This window comes from Rhipicephalus microplus, chromosome 1 (genome assembly GCF_043290135.1).
Source record: "Rhipicephalus microplus isolate Deutch F79 chromosome 1, USDA_Rmic, whole genome shotgun sequence".
Classification (NCBI taxonomy): domain Eukaryota; kingdom Metazoa; phylum Arthropoda; class Arachnida; order Ixodida; family Ixodidae; genus Rhipicephalus; species Rhipicephalus microplus.
The window spans coordinates 228,238,192-228,257,887 of NC_134700.1; positions in this window are offsets into that span (position 1 = coordinate 228,238,192).

Consider the following 19,696-nt stretch of genomic DNA (forward strand, 5'->3'; position numbering starts at 1 on the left):
GCCCGAAGCTCTACATTGAAAGCTCTACATTGAAACAGGCTGTCTATTGAACAAGCTCCGTGAACCACACTAAGCAGCCCGCGAGGGCTGATTAAATACAGTCTCATTTCCCCAGATCCCCAGATCAGGAAATAGGTTCATACGGCACTGTACAAAAACATGTCCCACAGCATACACGAGTGTCATTATGCCGGCCCCGCCCCCAACAAACACACATACACAAACCGAACACGTGTATGGTTCCGCCGATGCTGCCTCCTCCGGCGAATCTTGGGTCCAGGGAGCGGGGTGAAACTTGTTTGTCATCTCGCCGCTCGCGCCGACCACCCAAGCTTTGTCGAACGACGATCGGTGTCTAGGCGCCTCCGATGGGCTATATCTGGACATCTGATACTGATTTGAGCGTCGGCAGCTCATCAGTTAGAGACGCATAACGTGGTGGTCTGACGTCCGTAATCGGCGGAAGCTCGGCATTGTGAATTTTACCGGGGCACGAAACGCCGCGTGTCGCATCTCTTCACGGACCCGTAGGACAGCGGACAGAGTAATTTCAACCACGCAGCACCCAGTACATGGAAACAGCAGGACATCTTGGCGCTGCTCCTTATCTCCACAAAATGAGGCGGCTCCCTTTCTTCCGTTGTGGCGGCCGCGGCAAAAGGGTGGTCAGCCAAACGCAACAGCTCGTCCACCGGCGGGAAAATCGACGTGAGGTGACCAGCTGTACAAATTGCCTGTAGCGTCGTTGTTTGGTGGCGTCATCCAGGCCACTGCCGATGACGCAATACGGCAATCTTCAATCATTCATGGGCCTTTCCTCCCTCGTATTACACAGACATACACAGAACCACAGACAAGAGAGAGCACCCTGCCCGCACTTGAGACACATCGAGTCCAAAAATATTCTAAAACCAATCTTCCGTAAGTATTTTAATCAGACACAAAACAGCAATCGAAGAGTTTCTTTGAGCTTTTCCTCAAGCTCCCAATTACAACACGAGAATAATCTTCCCCTAAACTACTTTTAAAAAAATAAACACCCAATCGAAGCGCTCTCCATGGTATACTTGTGTGCCAGCGTTAGTAATCCGCTGTAGCCTACCAGGCCTCATACTCCTAAAATAAAGCATTTTGCTTCACGCTGTCTTCTAGTACCCGAAATTTTGTGCCGCCAAAGCTATAGTCGTCAATTTCTTTTAAGCAGACGAAAAAATAACTGTCGTGCTGCATTTGCATCAGGAACATCCACACACACTTCCGCAAACGCACGTTAAAGTGCTCCTGCGTCGATTAACTACTAATTCTGCCTGGCGGTTACCATCTTCATAAAAGCTACACAATAACTTCCGAACCAACAAACTCACTTTCTTTACGTCCACACCAGACACATGTGAACAAAACAAAAAAATTGCAACAAAAACTTTCGAATGAATCCTGAAAAAAAAACTCACAAGGAATATCTTTTCGTCTCCTCGCTCACTCTAAATTTGTTTCTAACGTTGCTCTTACTCGACGAATCCTATAGGTGTGTCGTTATGCAACCGCACAGCACCTACCTTTAAAAGCAAAACATACACTGCCAAGAAATAAACAAAACTTAGAACTTGTTACCTAAATGCTAGCTTGTAGCCGAAATACTTACAAAACACTTTCCAAATCAAAACCAACTTAAATGGTCAAAACAGAACTTCAAAAGGAAAATACAAATTCGCTAACGTGCCTTTCTAAACGCTTACCGCTGTTGAATTATCGGTTATGTCTTTATTTATTTTAGTTTTCTCGTTTAGCTAGTTTTCTGTATTCTTGCTCAAGAAAGGTGATCTAGGACATTTTTTTTTTCTCGTGGGAATGACCGTAGGTATGTGCGTACATGGTTGCAGCTCCACATTTCCAAGTCGTACGACTCGGACTGCCCTGCCAATGGCCCTATTCTCTTTCTGCTCTAGCAGCCATGGCCGTCACGTTCTTCCAAACCTTCTCCTCCCACCTACTTCTAAACTCTTTTCTCCACTCTCCCTCCCCCCCCCCCTTCCTTCAAGGCGCTGAGCCGTGCTCTCACAAGAAAAGATAGTGTCTTTTTCCTTTTCTTCAACCACAGATTCATCCATTCAGGGGAAGCTTGCATGAAGTAACTGGTTTGGAAGGCAGGTAAGGTTCGCGGAAACTCACCTCACCCTGAGCTGCCGAGCACAAAACAAAGCTTAGCCGATAGTCATGAGATGAGAAGGCAAGGAGATTACACATCAAGATGAAAAAAGAAGATATTTTGCTTAATAGAGTATTGTGAAAGCCACTGCGGCAACCCTTTCTTTTACCACCATCCCCACTTCTAGTCGTAAATTGAAGTAATGAGAAAACTCCAACCAAAGTATATTTAAAAAAAACCGACATTTTGAAGCCAATCTTCACCCCTGAGAAAGAAGCCGGACCAGCTTCGAAACATCGCTTTTTTTTCCTTAAATATACTTTGGTTGGAGTTCGAATGTTCCCCTTTAACTCCAGTCGTACATTATATCTTCGCTGCTGCGACATACCCCCTCCCACCGAAACATTTAGAGAAGAAATGGCTGGTGTGCAACCATAAACAGCCCCTCTTCCTTCTTGGACGCTTATAGCTCCGGTGACAGAACGCTTGTGCCCGTGTCTCAGTATTTTCAATTTGTTTTCCTGGAAATCCTGGGAGCTGCCGCTCCCTCCTTTGCGGTGATGCTTCAGGACACACCTGAGAATGTTCCTGGCGTGCAACCGTCGCGCCGGACTTCGTCGTCCAGGAAGCGTAGCAACGCGTCGAGCGACACGGACAGCGCGGCAACCGATTTGTACTCGGACGGCTTTGAGTCATCGGATGATGACTTCACGGTCGTCATGAATCGATCTACAAAACGAAGACTGCTGCGGACGGCATCGTCGGCAAGTGTTTCCACCGTTAAGACTGCACCACAGCCGTGGCTGCACACCATGCTGTTTATGCCCGAAGACCCTGCATCTAACTTGCGACTCCTCAACAGGCAAGTTCTTTCTGTGCTTCTCGAGGAAACCGCGCCGAATGAGATCAAAGACGTGAGGATAAATGCACGAAAGAATGTCCTTGCTGTAGACGTTATGCACCGTAGCGCACTGCAAAGCCTTCGGCACATAACAGAAATCGGCAACGTAAAAGTTCGTCCAATGGTCGCTACAGGTTGTAATGGCACTTTAGGCGTCATTTATGATGTGGATGTTTCCATCTATAGCTCCAGTGTGCGTCTGTGTGCGGAGGGGGGAGGGGGTAGAGAAAGGAGTATTGACGGAAAAAATGTTGCATCTTGTTTTTTGTTTTTTGTTTTTGCAGCAGGTAGCTAACGATCTAGTCATTATTTTCTTTTTGAGGAAGCAGCACACAATACAACACAATCATGCCCACCTAAAAAGACGCGAACACAGGCGCTGTATTTGTAAAGACAAGTTGTTGTTGTTTTTTTGCAGTGTTTTGCAGGAAGACTTGATGAATGATGAACCATGAATGTACCTTATCTGATTCAAAACTTGGGACAGGTAACAGACTTTTTAAAGAATGCGATCCTGTCAAGTCATGGTTCACAGATTTTCTGCTGACAAAACAACTTTCATATTACAGCATTACGCACAATGACCAAATTACAAGCGTAGGCGAATGTATTGACCAGCATAATATCACCAAATTTCAAAATATCACAGGTATTTACAGCAGCCAGTTAATGTGGTACTCATTGTATTTAGTGCTACCAGCGCACATGTGCCTGTCGGGGAAATTGCGTGTAATGTTAAGTTTCTCTTTAATATTAATATTTATATGCGCGGGAAATAACTTGTTTTTGTATGTTGAAAGCTATTATATATATATATATATATATATATATATATATATATATATATATATATATATATATATATATATATATATATATATATATATATATATATATTTTCTAGGTAGCTTGGCAATTGCAATTCTTTCACAAGTGTTTTTTAATGGTGCTCCTTCGACGTTTATTGTAGTAGCTGGACCAAGTCGAATATCGCTCATTTGTAGTTCGAGTGCGTCTGTTATAGAAACCTTTGGAGAGTCTATGAGTCCGAGTGAGTCCATTTCAGGGAAATTTTGGGGAGTCTGAGTCTGTCAGAGTTATATTTTTTGTTTTATTTTGGTGAGTTTAAGTCCGAACGAGTCCGCTGAAGGAACGTTTTGATGAGTCTGAGTATGAGTGGGTATATTTGAGGAAATAATTAGTGGATCCTGCGGACATAAACATCAATGAGTCTGAGTCCGAGTGAGTTTAATTAGAAATTTCATTAGTCTCAGTCCGAGTGAGTCCAAAGCAAAATATTTTTGTATATGGTTATTGAGTTAGTCTGAGTGAGTTCCATTTATTTTGCCAACCTATGCCGTACGTGGGATATCCTTCCGTATTTCACAGAGTGTAGTCTGAGTGTTGTTTGCGAAATTTACAATAACCTTGATCGTTTGAATGGCGAATTTGGTTTTCATGTTAAGCAAAATCGTTTGTGCCAGGAGTTAAAAGCTGAACAATATTGCTGCTATTTTTCCGTCATTCAAGCATCCAGAAATATTGCCGAAATTCTTTGTTTGCATTTCTTCCAGGTAGCGGCACAAGGGGTGGGCACGGGGGAGCTGGAGCACCCCCCCCCCCTTCAATTTTCACTTGCCCCACATTGCCCCCCCCCCCCCCAAGGAGGGAACATACTCACAACACAATGACTAAGTTCTCTGCCTGCCTGCCCACCCTTATGGAACTCCCTTATCATGGGTGCCCCAGCAGTAAAATAATTTTGACGCTGCCCCTAATTTATTTCTTTGTGTTGTTGCGCTATGCATAAATACCTGAGTAAGAAAATGCTTGCTCTGGGAAGGGTATATTATGCCTATATTTTTAGTAGACTAAAGTTTTTTTTAATTTTGTGAGAAAAAAACATGGACTTAAGAAAATCGTAATTTGGGTCCACATTGAGACGCAATTTACACCACGTGGGGCTCCAAGTGAAAATTTACATTATACCTCAATCGAGAACAAACAAACAGCTTTATGTGGCAAGTGTTATCACTGGGCTATTCCATGCCATCTCTCCAAACCTTGGCGCTCGACCATTAGAGATTAGCTTTAAAAAATTGGACTCGCTAGCTGGATTCCGTGCCGACCGGTTGTGCCCTCGCGATCTCCGACGACAGCGCAGCTCTGGCCGACTGGGTTGGTCCTACGCCACCTCCTGCCGCCGGTCCCCAACGACGACGTCAGCGCAGCTCTGGCCGATTGGATTAGCCCTACGTCATCTCCTGTCGCCGACAAGAGCTCTCGGAAGTGGTGCCCCGTCCTAAGACTCCTGTGACCGTGTTTCCATCTTTCCTATCTCTCCTACCTCTCTTATATCGTCGCTCGCTGGCCTAGCGCATCTCTCTCTATATACCTTTCATCCTATCCTTTTAATACCTCCTCCCCCCCTCCATCCCTTGTGAGATACTGTTGAGGTGTCGCACGGTGATGCAGACAGTTACGGCGCTCACTTTTCTCTTTTCTCTCTTATAACCACAATCTTTGAAAAATAGAGGATCATTTTTTTATAGAGCAAGGGGTTTTCCCCTAAAATCTTTCTTACATTTAATCTTTACATACATTTTTAGTACCGTAAGACGCATGCGAATTGTTTTCGGAAAGGTTGAAGCTTGACTCGTAAAATGTATTGCCGAAAAATTCGTTCTACATTCTCAATAAGATTTTTACCAACACACTCCTATATTAAAATAGAGAAACATTTGTCCAATTGAACAGGGGTGCCCTTTAACTTTAAATAAATTTTACGAACTCTTTCATGGGTCTTTATTGTTGCCTTAAGGAAGACAAATTGGCCCATATGGGAGATTTTTTCTATAGACAGATACTAATGAAATAAAATAGATTGCACTAACGAATGGTCAAGTAGTTTTCCTGTAGGCGAAAAATAATTTTAAACGTACGTAATGCAAAAAAGTGTGGACAACTGGCGACAAAATTTGCTAAAAATGTTTTTTCTTTGCTCATAAGTGGTCGTAAGTTTAACATTGACGTGGACCAGGTAAAAATATACTGAACAGTCGATTTTGTAGTGACTTTCATTGCGTACTTACTGAAAGTTGTTTTTGTTTACTTTTTGCGCTAGGTGAGAAAACTATTCACTAGTTAATTCGGCTTATCTAAGTTACCTGTGTGCTTGCACGTGTCATACCATGTAACAATAGATCCTAACATGAAGTACAAGCTGCGTGGAAACGAGGAGCATTTAGAGAACATATTCAGCTTTGTTCGGGCTGATTGAAGTTGTAGCACGTCCCCTCAGGGGAGGCTTAGGCCCGGCCACCTAACCCTGCTGGTTTCTTATAATAAAGTTTATTTCTCCTCCTCCTAGCGCTAGTGCCGGCCAGCCGGCTAGGGAAAAAGATGACAAGTACTGGTGGCTCGTGGCGCGAGGCGCCTAGAATGTTCGTAGGCCTCTATAGCTGGCTGCACGCCACGGCCACTGCTCTACTTCGGCAGCTCGCTTCCTCCTGTACGTCTTATCATTTCATTTAACCTGCGACGACGGCACGTCTACGTCGGACGCCGTCACCTCGCTACAATTGGTGACCACGGACACACGGACAAGTGACCGGCGCTGCACTGCTGCCACCAAGCTCAACGTCCATGTTCCAATCAGCGCAAGCCTGGCAGCCTCAATTCGACCCGCCACTGCCACCGTTCCGGACCTCTCGCCTAGAGTCGTAGGAGTTTGCGGCGGCCTTGTATCACCGTCTCTCGCCCAGAGTCGTAGTTAGAGGAGTTTGCGGCGGCCTTGTATCGCAACGGAATCTGGATCCAATAGCTCAGGTACGAGGTATTGGAATACCATCTTCCACATGACCTCAAACGCCGCCTCACATACTTCTCCTGGGGCCCTCGCCCGTGCGATCACTTGCGAGATGCCGTGCTCAAGTTTTACGGCCTTATACGTGCTCCTCCTTCCACAAACGACACAACTGCACCTAGCTCATCACCTTCCAGGATGCCTCCCGCCCCGCAGCCAGTCCAGACCATTCCCCTGCCGGCAACTGGCCACACAGGCGACGGAGGCCACCCTCCCGCGTCCATCGATCCGTCCATGGAGAGACCCTCACTCCCTTAATACACGGCTCCTGCCTTTGATGTTCCAGTTCTGACACCAGAGCCATTGTCATCTCTCTCCGTCGCAGACTTGACGCTGGCTACGGCATCGCAAACCATGGAATTATTCGCAGAATCATGTCCTGCTGCACCGACTCTTGATTCGCCGATGACAGACGAGCCAGTTGATCCTCCCGGTAACTTCTCGGGCACAACCGTCAAGCCTCCCAATATGATGGTGACGACTGCGTACAACGCACCGGGACAGCCAGGATTTCAACTACCTACGCCTGCTACGACAGCTACGCAAGCAGCCAATCAGCACGCTGCCGCACAGGCGTGCTGCTCGTCACCGGACCTTCAAGGGAATTCGACCACCACTGGTTCAAAGTCCAGCCCTATCGCGTGGTCAGCGACTCCTTTGCGCGACATTACCCTTAACGAATCTCGGACATGCCAATGGCCAAGTCCCGGAAATGCAAGTGCGCCAGTGCCAAGTACGACAACACTGGGTCACAGCTACGCTTCTATCCCGTCTACGTTTCAAAGACAACGATGTCGTTCGCGCCACTAGCACAGTCGTCGCTGCATTTACAATACAACTACACCACTTGCGCTGCAGCCCAACATCGAGGGTCTTTGTCATGTGGACATCACGGCACGGTCCAGCTCCCGTCGACGTGTGCGCTCATGGCCGCACCGTGGACGCCGCCCAACACGCCAATCGGTGGCATGTTATCGCAGATTTCCGCGCCTACATCGGGGGCACACGACTTCCGTAGGCCGCCCAATTCTAGCCACCATACCCATACCGCCGACCTCCAGCATTTCTACCGGCAGTGTCGGTCTCCCACCATCCTCGCCCGCTGTGTGGCTCCCATGTGCCGCCCACCGGAACTGTAAGACTCTTCCGTACGCCTTTTACCCTGATGACATTCGGACTTCCGTGTGGACACTATATGAACTGCCGCACATTATATATTTTTTCCGACCTCTTTTTCATTCATATTTTTATCGCGTAACACGCTAGGCGGGGAGCTCTTGTAGCGTAGCGCTAGTGCCGGCCAGCCAACTAGGGAAAAAGATGACGAGTGCTGGTGGCTCGTGGCGCGAGGCGCCTAGAGTGTTCGTGGGGGCCTAGCTGACTGAACGCCACGGCCGCTGCTCTACTTCAGCAGCTCGCTTCCTCCTGTATGTCTTGTCCTTTCATTTCACCTGCGATTACGGCAGGTTTACGTCGGAAGCCGTCACGACGCTACAAAGGGATTTATTAGAGCATTAGCTTGGGTCCCTATCAAAATGCCGGAAATCAAGACGCCGATTTATTAAAAGGTCGAATGTCAGGAAGCTGAAAAAATTTAATGCCATGAAATCGAACACCTAAAACAACGAATGGTGGAAAATAAAATGCTGAAAAGACGTATCGCCGAAAATCCCTTGAACCATGCACGCGAAAACCCCCGATCCAGAGGGAAATGGACGAAGATGTGGTGGGGTGTGTCCCCAAAAGGAAAACCAATACCTTGTTGCAGTTGTGGTTCTGTTTATGTGTTTGACAAGAAGGTGTATTCTAGGCACTATAGGAGGTGCGAGAAGTGAAGAGACTACAACGCCAGAGTGACTACCGATGTCCCTGTAGAAGGTACTCGCATGGCAATCTCGAAGAAAGGGATCTAAGACAGCCATGCACTTTCGGCTTATTGCTACCATGAAGAGGAAGCAAGCCAGACTCGAAGACATCGTCAAGGGAGTGACAACCCCGCCGCTTAGAGAGCACGAAACGAGGGTTACGCAAAATCACTTAATGCTGCTCTGGGCGACCCGGGCAATGATGACATTTCAATTTTTCGACAATGAATTGCACACAAGCTGTTTGCGATTAGCAAGAAATCACTCTGATGTGCGATTAGAGGTGGAAAAGTATATAGTTTGCTATTTGTATGAAGGCTTTAGATAAATGTAAAGGGACAACTAGGAAATGAGGGTGAAAGAGTGGGTTGGCGTAACCTCACTAGATACTTCATATTCTAGTTTAGCTAAGTGACGCAGACATTTTGATATTTCGTCGTTTGAACAGTTCGGTGTTTTGATTTTTTGACATTTTATACTTTTGGTATCTTGTATAATCGGCTTTTTGATTTTTCGGTGTTCTGAATTTCGGCATTCCAATAGTTCGCCATTTTGATTTCCGGCGTTTCGATTGCCACATTATTATAGCTTTAGTCAACAAAAGATGCGAGCCCTACCCAGGTGCATTTAAACCACGTGCAGCTCTCCACTTACCGGCAAGTGATACCAACCTGTGCGAGAAAAACAAAGAATCCATAAAAATAAAAAAAAGTGTTGCATGGCAGAAAAGTCGCAGTTATGAACTAACTCAATAGTATCTGAGTGACCATGTTTAATTAACCAGTAAATATGTGTTGGTTTATATTTGCAACTTATCCGCCACGATGCATACCTTTTTTTTATTTTCGCAGATTTTTTGCTTGATCGTTGTGCTCTATCATTTATAAATCTTTGGGTGTAATTTACGAGGTGCTTGACACGTCGGTATCCTTTCACAGTGTCACGAGAGATCCACGTGGGGCACTCTGAAAGTATTTGAATTACTCGTTGACTAAAGCTAATGCTTGCACGGAAACAATCTGAATAAGTACTTAGAGATCTGGATATGCTGTCTAGATGTTTCTCGCGTCCGCTCAGCTTGCACTTAATGCCAGGATGCATTGCTTAAGGTATAAACCAACCACCTTCATATATACATATGCGAGGAGTGAGATCAGCAGAACGCCACTTCAAAGTTGTTTTTCTCACTAAAACCAAAAAACAGCTTTTTTGAAAAAAAAAAGAAAACGTACAGTCGGTACACAGGGCAGGCTGCTAGCAAATGCGCTGTTAGTATATTTCTGTCCGGACACATCAATGTTAAATTTAGAACCTAATGCGGCGCGCCATTGGCTCATCTTTCTGCAGAACACCACAGTCTAGATAGTGATTGGTCTACACGTCCTTCAATTAGTAGAAGTGGTCTCTTACGATGTGCTTTACATTTTCAAGTGTTTCAGGCGTATAGTCTTCTATGCAGCTCCCTAGAATAGGTTTAATTGATGGACTCATTGAAGAAGAGATACAAGTACGTTTTCTTTTTGGCCCCGCCGCGGTGGTCTAGTGGCTAAGGTACTCGGCTGCTGACCCGCAGGTCGCGGGATCGAATCCCGGCTTAGGCGGCTGCATTTCCGATGGAGGCGGAAATGTTGTAGGCCCGTGTGCTCAGATTTGGGTGCACGTTAAAGAACCCCAGGTGGTCAAAATTTCCGGAGCCCTCCACTATGGCGTCTCTCATAATCATATGGTGGTTTTGGACGTTAAACCCCACATATCAATCAATCAATTACTCAGTGAATAGACAAACGCCATGATAAAAATAGCAATGGGCAAAGTGTTTTAACCCAACACCCTCAAGACTAGAGGGGTTTGACTCACTTTCACGCGACTAGTGTTACTATAGGTGCAGCCAACACCGGCCGTACACACAATAGCATAGAGGCTTTTGCTTGCCGTCTTCGTGCTCGCGATGGTCATGAGTTGTAATATGCAACATCTGTGCACCAGGCCCCAGTGGATAAACCGGGTTTCAGCAAAAATATGTCGCATCTTTTAATAAAATAATGCCGGAGGGAAAATGTCTGGTGATCGAATGCTTGGTAGTCTGTAGGAAATCCTGTCACTGCGTTGATATGGCTTATCGTATACCATTCTATAGAAGTGGCAGCGGGGCTTAACATTTATGAACCATGGAAAAGCGCAGACAGAGAACAAGTATACTACCACTTGCGAACTTAGTTTTAAAAATGTTGGAGCGATTTTCTTTTTCTTGGTGCATCATTTAGGAGTACCGTTTCCAAAAGTCATGTGCGGCGAATAAATATTTTTAGTACTTTAACCCAAATATATGCGACTGACAACCGCCTCATACGTCGGCTATATAATGAAACTATACTAGAATTACAAGACTTCCAAAGAAAAGAAGCTATCGCATACACTGCACGCCTTTTTACAGTAGATGCACGTTACGTACGTCATTGCGACCACTACCAATTCCCTCTCGGAGTGAAACTGTGCGTGCCTGTGTCTGGAGAAGATGTTAAGATTGGCCTCCCTGGCTCGGTCAGCGCTCTAGAGGTGCGCCAAAAGCGGCGACAACACGACAGTCATACTTCGAATTCTTTAAGGCTGTAGGCTCCCCTCGTCAAAAACTCTTTAGAAACGCCTGTCTGACTGACGGCCTAGGAAGAGCTGTTGGAAATCGAGGCTGCTTGATTTGTTCGACGTTGGGATCTGTCGTCAGGTATGTTTCCCACACTCTGTGGTGCTTTCAAGTCTTCCATTCCCACAGGCCGTAGCCTGCCTAGCGCTGCAGACCCTATTCTGCACATGCGGTTCAACGTTATTGCACTGTGCTGTGTTGTGCATTGTGACCTACGTCGTGTTGCTCTCTCGCCGTGTGACGAACTGAACGTGCATCCTCTCTCTTTCCTGGGTTGAAAAAAAGGCAGTGTTTGACTTTCTCTCTCTTTCTCCCTCTCTTTTTTTATCCTTATTCGCTAAGCCGTGCTGCAGAAATTAGGCACCTTCTTCTAACCACTACCCCCCCCCCCTCCATCTGGGGGATGGAGATGAAGACGACAATTTCTTTGGACTGCCCTGGACTGAATGGACATGCAGTCTGTCAGTTTACAGTAATCTGCAAGGCGGCTTTCCCGGGAAGCTTGTTTTCCAACCAAAAACTATCGTTCACAGACTGCTTTTCTCCCTCATTGTGCCTTTACCTCTCTGAATTCCAGCGAATGCACGTGATCACACGAGTACAACAAAATGTCACCTCTACGAATTCAAGGCGCGCGCGAGCACAAGACCTCAAAAGGGGGAATGGCAAAAACAAAATGAGCGAGAAAAGCAGTTTATGCACGACAGTTTTTGATTGGAAAACTAACCTTACAGAAAAGCTGCCTTGCAGATTATTGCGAACTGTCCATTGTTTTCTCCTGCAGAGAATTTCAGGAAGACCAGGGCTTAAAACACTAACACCGAGACGCTCTGAACGAGCTTTCAGAAGCTCCCATCAAGCTTCCATGATGCTACCATCAACATATAGTATTATGCTACCTTTAGTGCGTAAATAGTGTATATAAACGTTCCTCTTTTCAGCCCCGGCTACTGTGCTCGACTTATACCCGAAGCTTGGCTAGCTCCTTCGAATACATCACGAGCAAGAAAAGGGCACGGAGTTGCACAGGCGAAAATGAGCGACATCACATCGCTTTTATTACGTGACATATTCGTTCTCCGCTGCATTCGCCCGCTCGCGTTCGCAGATAACGCTCCAATTTTTATAGCGACGAGACACCGTTGATTGCGGTTACGTCATTGAATGTAAATTAAACAGTGGTTGCATTATTTATTTGCAAATTACTTCACCATAAAGTACGGTGAAGTAATTTATTACTTGGCCACCTGAAGAGCTTTCTAACTTCACTTACTTGTTTTATCAAGACTTGAATATAATGTTAAGGTTTATTTGGTTGATTCTGAGCATTACATTCGCAACAGAAGTACATCACCAAGGCCCGCGACAATTATTCTTCATCTCTCCCAGTGCCAGTAGGTCCGTTCAAGTTACGTGATGAAAGCCTGTTTGCTAGACCATGTCATATATGACATGTTGCTCAAGTGTCTGTCTCCGCATTACTTGAAGAATCCAGCCGTCTTTTGTAAACTTTCCACTGGCAAGTTTTTTTTTAGTTTATTTTGTTCTTTTTAAAACTGGTGGCCTCAGACAAGCTTAATACGCTCTGCTCACCACTGGATAGCCGTTGTTTTGCACGGCGTCTGGGCCGACGGGGAAGAGCTGCGTTCTTTTTTCATCAAACAAGTCACCGAAGGGCTGCCAGCCTGCTGTCCACCGTGTATTGTCCTTCTCAGCCGGGAAGTGAGGTGACATTCCGACACCATAAGACGTTCGACGAGACGACCACAATGGTTTCTTGGTGTCACTGGTGCAGTCTGGTGGCCACGCCCTAATCAAATGCGCTGACTTGAGCGAGGGTGAGCGGCACCGTCAGAAATGGTGTGTGTGTCCCGTGATTCAACAGTTCATTCTGGACCCATAACCTGATTTAGTCAAAACGCACACTTTATAATGAGCCACCCAGATCATTCGCCAGAAATCTCTCGCCTTGTCTGTACAAAATGTAATAAATCCTCTCTTAAGCTTGCCATCCTACCCCTGACTGCACATGCGTTTTCTTTTCTGTCTCTCTACACCCCCTTTCTTGCCCCGGCCTATTTTCCCGCCCCCGGTGCTGGGCAGCAAACCGGATGCCAAGATCTGGTTAATCCCCCAGCCTTCCTTTCTATTTCTCTCTCTTGCCATCTTACTGCCTTGGCATCTTCATACCGGATATCCGATGCCTGGAAAGGCCGGTACCAGCAGAGGTTAAAGAATAAAACAGATAGTGAATATTTTCTGCAGCATGTTCAGACCCTGCATATGAGTGGTCATCCTCGCAAATTGTCAACTTTAACACCGCGGACAGGTGATGATGTACCCTGAGTAGGTTAGAGCATGTATTATTCCTCTACGCTTTTCATCTTCATTAAAATTCTGCCTTAATTTCGATTTCATCCTTCAGGTCTTTGTGTAGTTCTTCTTCTAACGCGCTGCATTCGTGCTGCACTGCTACCACTTCATTTCTTCTGTATATACGCCCTGTTTCGGGCACGATCATAGGCTGCAATCTTGGACTAATAATGATGCCGTTTTGCATCCATATGAATATTCGAATAGTGCTACGGTGAACTCGCCCGCATCAAAACGCTGAGCCAGTTCATTCAACGTCGTATGACCATAATCTTTGCTGATTACGACATAGAAAACCAGCAAAAATTGCTTTAAGCCTAAGATGGCAGCGTCTATGCTTTACAGTAACTGTTACATTTATCTTTCATCAATTAGTCAAATATATATATATGTCATTTCATGCAGCGGCCGCCAAACTTGTGCCGCTGTTCTTAGTAGTACTTTTGGTCTCTGAAGCTGGATGAAGATACCTAAGAAGCCTGGTTTTTAGAGGCTACATATAATGTGAAACGAAGCTATAAATCAAGATGAAAAAGAAGAAGACAAATCCGTGAAAAGTCAGTACTGGCGCATAAATGGCCCGCCGAATGCGCCGATGAAAAACGTCGACGACGCGGTGAAAACACTTGGTGGCGGCGCGCCGACCAGTCGGCGTACACCTCTACTTCCGGCGTCATTTTTGCTTGCAGTAGTTCTGGCGAGCGCCACTACGAGTTATGTAGTCGGCACCAATGTTTTCACTCGTTGTAGGTACTTTCAAACAACAATTAAAAAATGTTTCAAGTGTGTGTCAGTACTCCTTTCATATTTGCAGCTTAAGGCGCGAAAACGACACGGACGAAGAGAGACAGTACACACACACGGAGCGCCACTTCCAACAAAGATTTATTTCGAAAGAGCACAGAACATATATAGACACCGCGCGCGCCGTCACCGTGCCTTAATGCGCAGCCGCATTTAAGTAGCGTAACTCCTTTGGCGATAAAGAAATGGAGGCTACGCTGACGCACAGATCACCTAATTCGATTATTCTCTTGGCCTCAATGATTAGTCTTACTGATTTATCAGGGCTTCGGGCGACTACCGCGCAGGCGCTAAAGTTAGGAACGCAATGACAATCCCGGCAGTGAATTGCGAGGTGGCCCTCTCTGCCATTTCTGACGTTGTTATTATGCTGTCTTAGCCTATCATTCAGGCATTGCTCGGTATGGCCTACGTACCATCTACCACACGAACAGGGGAACTCGTAGACCACACCCTTCTGACAAATTACATACTTGTTCTGGTGGTTCACATTGCAGGCCGGAGCTTTCCTGAGAAAGGGGTTAGTCAACTTGCAGAGCCTGGAAAGTTTTAACGGCGCAGAGAAGACCACCTTTACATCAACCTGTTCGGCAATCTTTTTCAGATTATGGGAAACGCGGTGTATATAAGGAATCACAGCAAGCTTAACATTATCCTGGGGTGACCCTTCGCTTGTGTGGCAGTTCCGCGACTTCTTCAAAATCTTCTCCGCCACTGACACCAAAGTGTGCTGTGGATAGCCCGCCTGCTCAAGACGGTCAACCTGCTTGAGGAAACTGTCTGCTGCTCTGTGTGGGCAGGATTTCTTGAAAGCATTCAGCAGGCACATGTTGGCGATGCTACGTTTGACAAGCTTAGAATGGGACGAGCTAAAAGGTAGTAATGGTTTGTTAGCACGAGGCTCATACTGCCAACATGTATGATCAGTTGTTACAAACAATCTAAGATCTAAAAACCTTATAGTCGAATCGACCGAAAGTTCGTGTGTCACTATTAAGGGCGATAAAACAAGCCTAAAAATTGTTAAGGTGTTAGTAACGACTTGGTCGGTGTCCATGAACTTTTTGTCTATGAGAACTAAAAAATCATCTACAAATCTAAAAACCCTGATGACACCGCTACCTTCGAGAAGGCTAGAAATGGTCCTGCCTGCGCGAGCTAAAAACAGGTCACTTAAAAATGGCGCTAAACAGGAACCTATACAAACGCCACTCTTTTGCAGGTATAGGTTACCGTCCCACTCTACAAAAGTCGACCTCAAATACAATTCTAGCATTGCCATGAATTTTCCCTCTGGTATACCTGCGTCATTTTGAAATGACAGGGGGCCGTATTGGTCAATGCTGTCCTGAACACACTGAAGCAACGCATTTTTCGGTATAGAATAATACAAGTCTTTCAGATCAATGGAAAAGGCGTCGAGGGCTACCCCTACTTGTCCGGCAAGAAAGTTTACTACTTCGCTGGAATCTTTCACCCGATAGGGATCGTCAACCTTAAGAAGCCGGAACTTATCGAGCAGGAAGACGGCAAGGCATTTCTGCCAAGTGTTACGTTCTGACACGATTACTCTGAGGGGGCAACCCTCCTTATGAGTCTTTGCACTGAAGAAGACCTCGAGAGTGCCTGATTTGCTGTTTGCGACGTCCCTAACCAACTTTGAAAGGTTCATACTCTCACATAGTTTTTTAGCTTCACTTTTTAGTTTGTTGATCTGGACGTTCTCGCGGCATTGAAATACAGAACTCAACGCTTCAAGCGCTTTCACCTTGTAAAGGTCCCGTGGGAAGACGGCGAATCCACCTTCCTTGTCCGAAGGGAGAACGCAGTATGAGTTCGTTTTCAGGTAGGACGCCAAACGACGAACAATAGGACGCCTTGGTTCCCGTTGGTCACGTAGAAGTACATCTACACCACTAGGTGTCTGGCCTAGCTCCCGCGAGTGAAATGGATAGATGTGTTTCTAGTGGTGTAGATGTACTTCTACGTGACCAACGGGAACCAAGGCGTCCTATTGTTCGTCGTTTGGCGTCCTACCTGAAAACGAACTCATACTGCGTTCTCCCTTCGGACAAGGAAGGTGGATTCGCCGTCTTCCCACGGGACCTTTACAAGGTGAAAGCGCTTGAAGCGTTGAGTTCTGTATTTCAATGCCGCGAGAACGTCCAGATCAACAAACTAAAAAGTGAAGCTAAAAAACTATGTGAGAGTATGAACCTTTCAAAGTTGGTTAGGGACGTCGCAAACAGCAAATCAGGCACTCTCGAGGTCTTCTTCAGTGCAAAGACTCATAAGGAGGGTTGCCCCCTCAGAGTAATCGTGTCAGAACGTAACACTTGGCAGAAATGCCTTGCCGTCTTCCTGCTCGATAAGTTCCGGCTTCTTAAGGTTGACGATCCCTATCGGGTGAAAGATTCCAGCGAAGTAGTAAACTTTCTTGCCGGACAAGTAGGGGTAGCCCTCGACGCCTTTTCCATTGATCTGAAAGACTTGTATTATTCTATACCGAAAAATGCGTTGCTTCAGTGTGTTCAGGACAGCATTGACCAATACGGCCCCCTGTCATTTCAAAATGACGCAGGTATACCAGAGGGAAAATTCATGGCAATGCTAGAATTGTATTTGAGGTCGACTTTTGTAGAGTGGGACGGTAACCTATACCTGCAAAAGAGTGGCGTTTGTATAGGTTCCTGTTTAGCGCCATTTTTAAGTGACCTGTTTTTAGCTCGCGCAGGCAGGACCATTTCTAGCCTTCTCGAAGGTAGCGGTGTCATCAGGGTTTTTAGATTTGTAGATGATTTTTTAGTTCTCATAGACAAAAAGTTCATGGACACCGACCAAGTCGTTACTAACACCTTAACAATTTTTAGGCTTGTTTTATCGCCCTTAATAGTGACACACGAACTTTCGGTCGATTCGACTATAAGGTTTTTAGATCTTAGATTGTTTGTAACAACTGATCATACATGTTGGCAGTATGAGCCTCGTGCTAACAAACCATTACTACCTTTTAGCTCGTCCCATTCTAAGCTTGTCAAACGTAGCATCGCCAACATGTGCCTGCTGAATGCTTTCAAGAAATCCTGCCCACACAGAGCAGCAGACAGTTTCCTCAAGCAGGTTGACCGTCTTGAGCAGGCGGGCTATCCACAGCACACTTTGGTGTCAGTGGCGGAGAAGATTTTGAAGAAGTCGCGGAACTGCCACACAAGCGAAGGGTCACCCCAGGATAATGTTAAGCTTGCTGTGATTCCTTATATACACCGCGTTTCCCATAATCTGAAAAAGATTGCCGAACAGGTTGATGTAAAGGTGGTCTTCTCTGCGCCGTTAAAACTTTCCAGGCTCTGCAAGTTGACTAACCCCTTTCTCAGGAAAGCTCCGGCCTGCAATGTGAACCACCAGAACAAGTATGTAATTTGTCAGAAGGGTGTGGTCTACGAGTTCCCCTGTTCGTGTGGTAGATGGTACGTAGGCCATACCGAGCAATGCCTGAATGATAGGCTAAGACAGCATAATAACAACGTCAGAAATGGCAGAGAGGGCCACCTCGCAATTCACTGCCGGGATTGTCATTGCGTTCCTAACTTTAGCGCCTGCGCGGTAGTCGCCCGAAGCCCTGATAAATCAGTAAGACTAATCATTGAGGCCAAGAGAATAATCGAATTAGGTGATCTGTGCGTCAGCGTAGCCTCCATTTCTTTATCGCCAAAGGAGTTACGCTACTTAAATGCGGCTGCGCATTAAGGCACGGTGACGGCGCGCGCGGTGTCTATATATGTTCTGTGCTCTTTCGAAATAAATCTTTGTTGGAAGTGGCGCTCCGTGTGTGTGTACTGTCTCTCTTCGTCCGTGTCGTTTTCGCGCCTTAAGCTGCAAATATGTTAAACCAACAAGCCCAGTCTGCTATTCTTACTCCTTTCAGTATTGTTTTCTGCGTGTGTGTGTGCATCTGAGGGTGTGTGTACAGTGCACACTGTTGTGTGTGTGCGTGCACACACCTTTGAGCAACGTTTTTAGAACAATTCAGTTTCACAGCTCCGCTCCCGAGGCGGCCGTGGTGGCGGTCACGCGAACTAGTGGCGCTGCAGTCACGCTTTTCTTCACTTGCTCCTGATCGGGCGCGCGGACAGGCGTGTGCTTTGGCGGGCGCGCGTCGTTCGAAGCGATTTCGTTCCCCGCACGTGCGCCTGAATCTTCCGGTTTCCGAATGTTCGCTTTTTTGTTGTGAAAATGCCTTCGTGTTTTGCGCCGGGATGTACGAGTGGCTACAGAAATGACGCCGCAAATCATCATTTTTTTACCCCACCACGTAAGGCCACGGAGTTTAAACAATGGGAACACATGCTGCACCGCAAGGACAGGCGCCTCACGCAAAAGTCCAAGGTATGTGAGAGACATTTCGAAGAGCAAGACATTGTAAAGTATTTCAAGCATGTTGTAAAGGGCCAGGAGGTTTTAATTCCCCGTGGTAACTGGAAGTTAGTGCCAGGAGCGTTGCCGCGTCTCTTTCCTGGCTTGCCCGAGCACATATCTAAGCCAAGAACGACGACATGCACGCGAAAATCGCCGAAAAAGCGGAACGAAATCGGCTTGGAAGCATCGGCGGAAAGTGCGTCTTGTTCGAGTGGCTCGTGTGGAGAGGCCTCTTTGTCCTTAGGCGATTCGCTTGGAGCAGTGGGCATCACGCCACCACCTAGCACCTCAGCAGCGAACTCCTCCGGTGTTTGTCTGAACGAACTGGTGACAGTGCCGTTACCTAGTAGGGACTGGAAGCTTGAACTCATCGTCGATGAATGTTCTGGGCAAACTTGCGGTGTTTTTTTCGACAGGCGACTTGTGGCAGGGGAGCTCAAAGTGAGCAAGGCCGTTATTGTGAAAAATGATGGTAGCTGTGTTGTGAACGGTTACAACAAGATGCACAAGCAACTGCAGAAGACTGTAGACAGCACTGCTAGCGTCGAGCACCTGCTCAATGAGACAGATAGCTTGAAAATCTATTCAGGCATTCAGGTAGCTCACACTGGTGTGACAGGAAAATTAGAAAATGTCCATCACAAGCTGTGTTCTGTCCTCACAACCCGACCTGTATGTGCTCGGT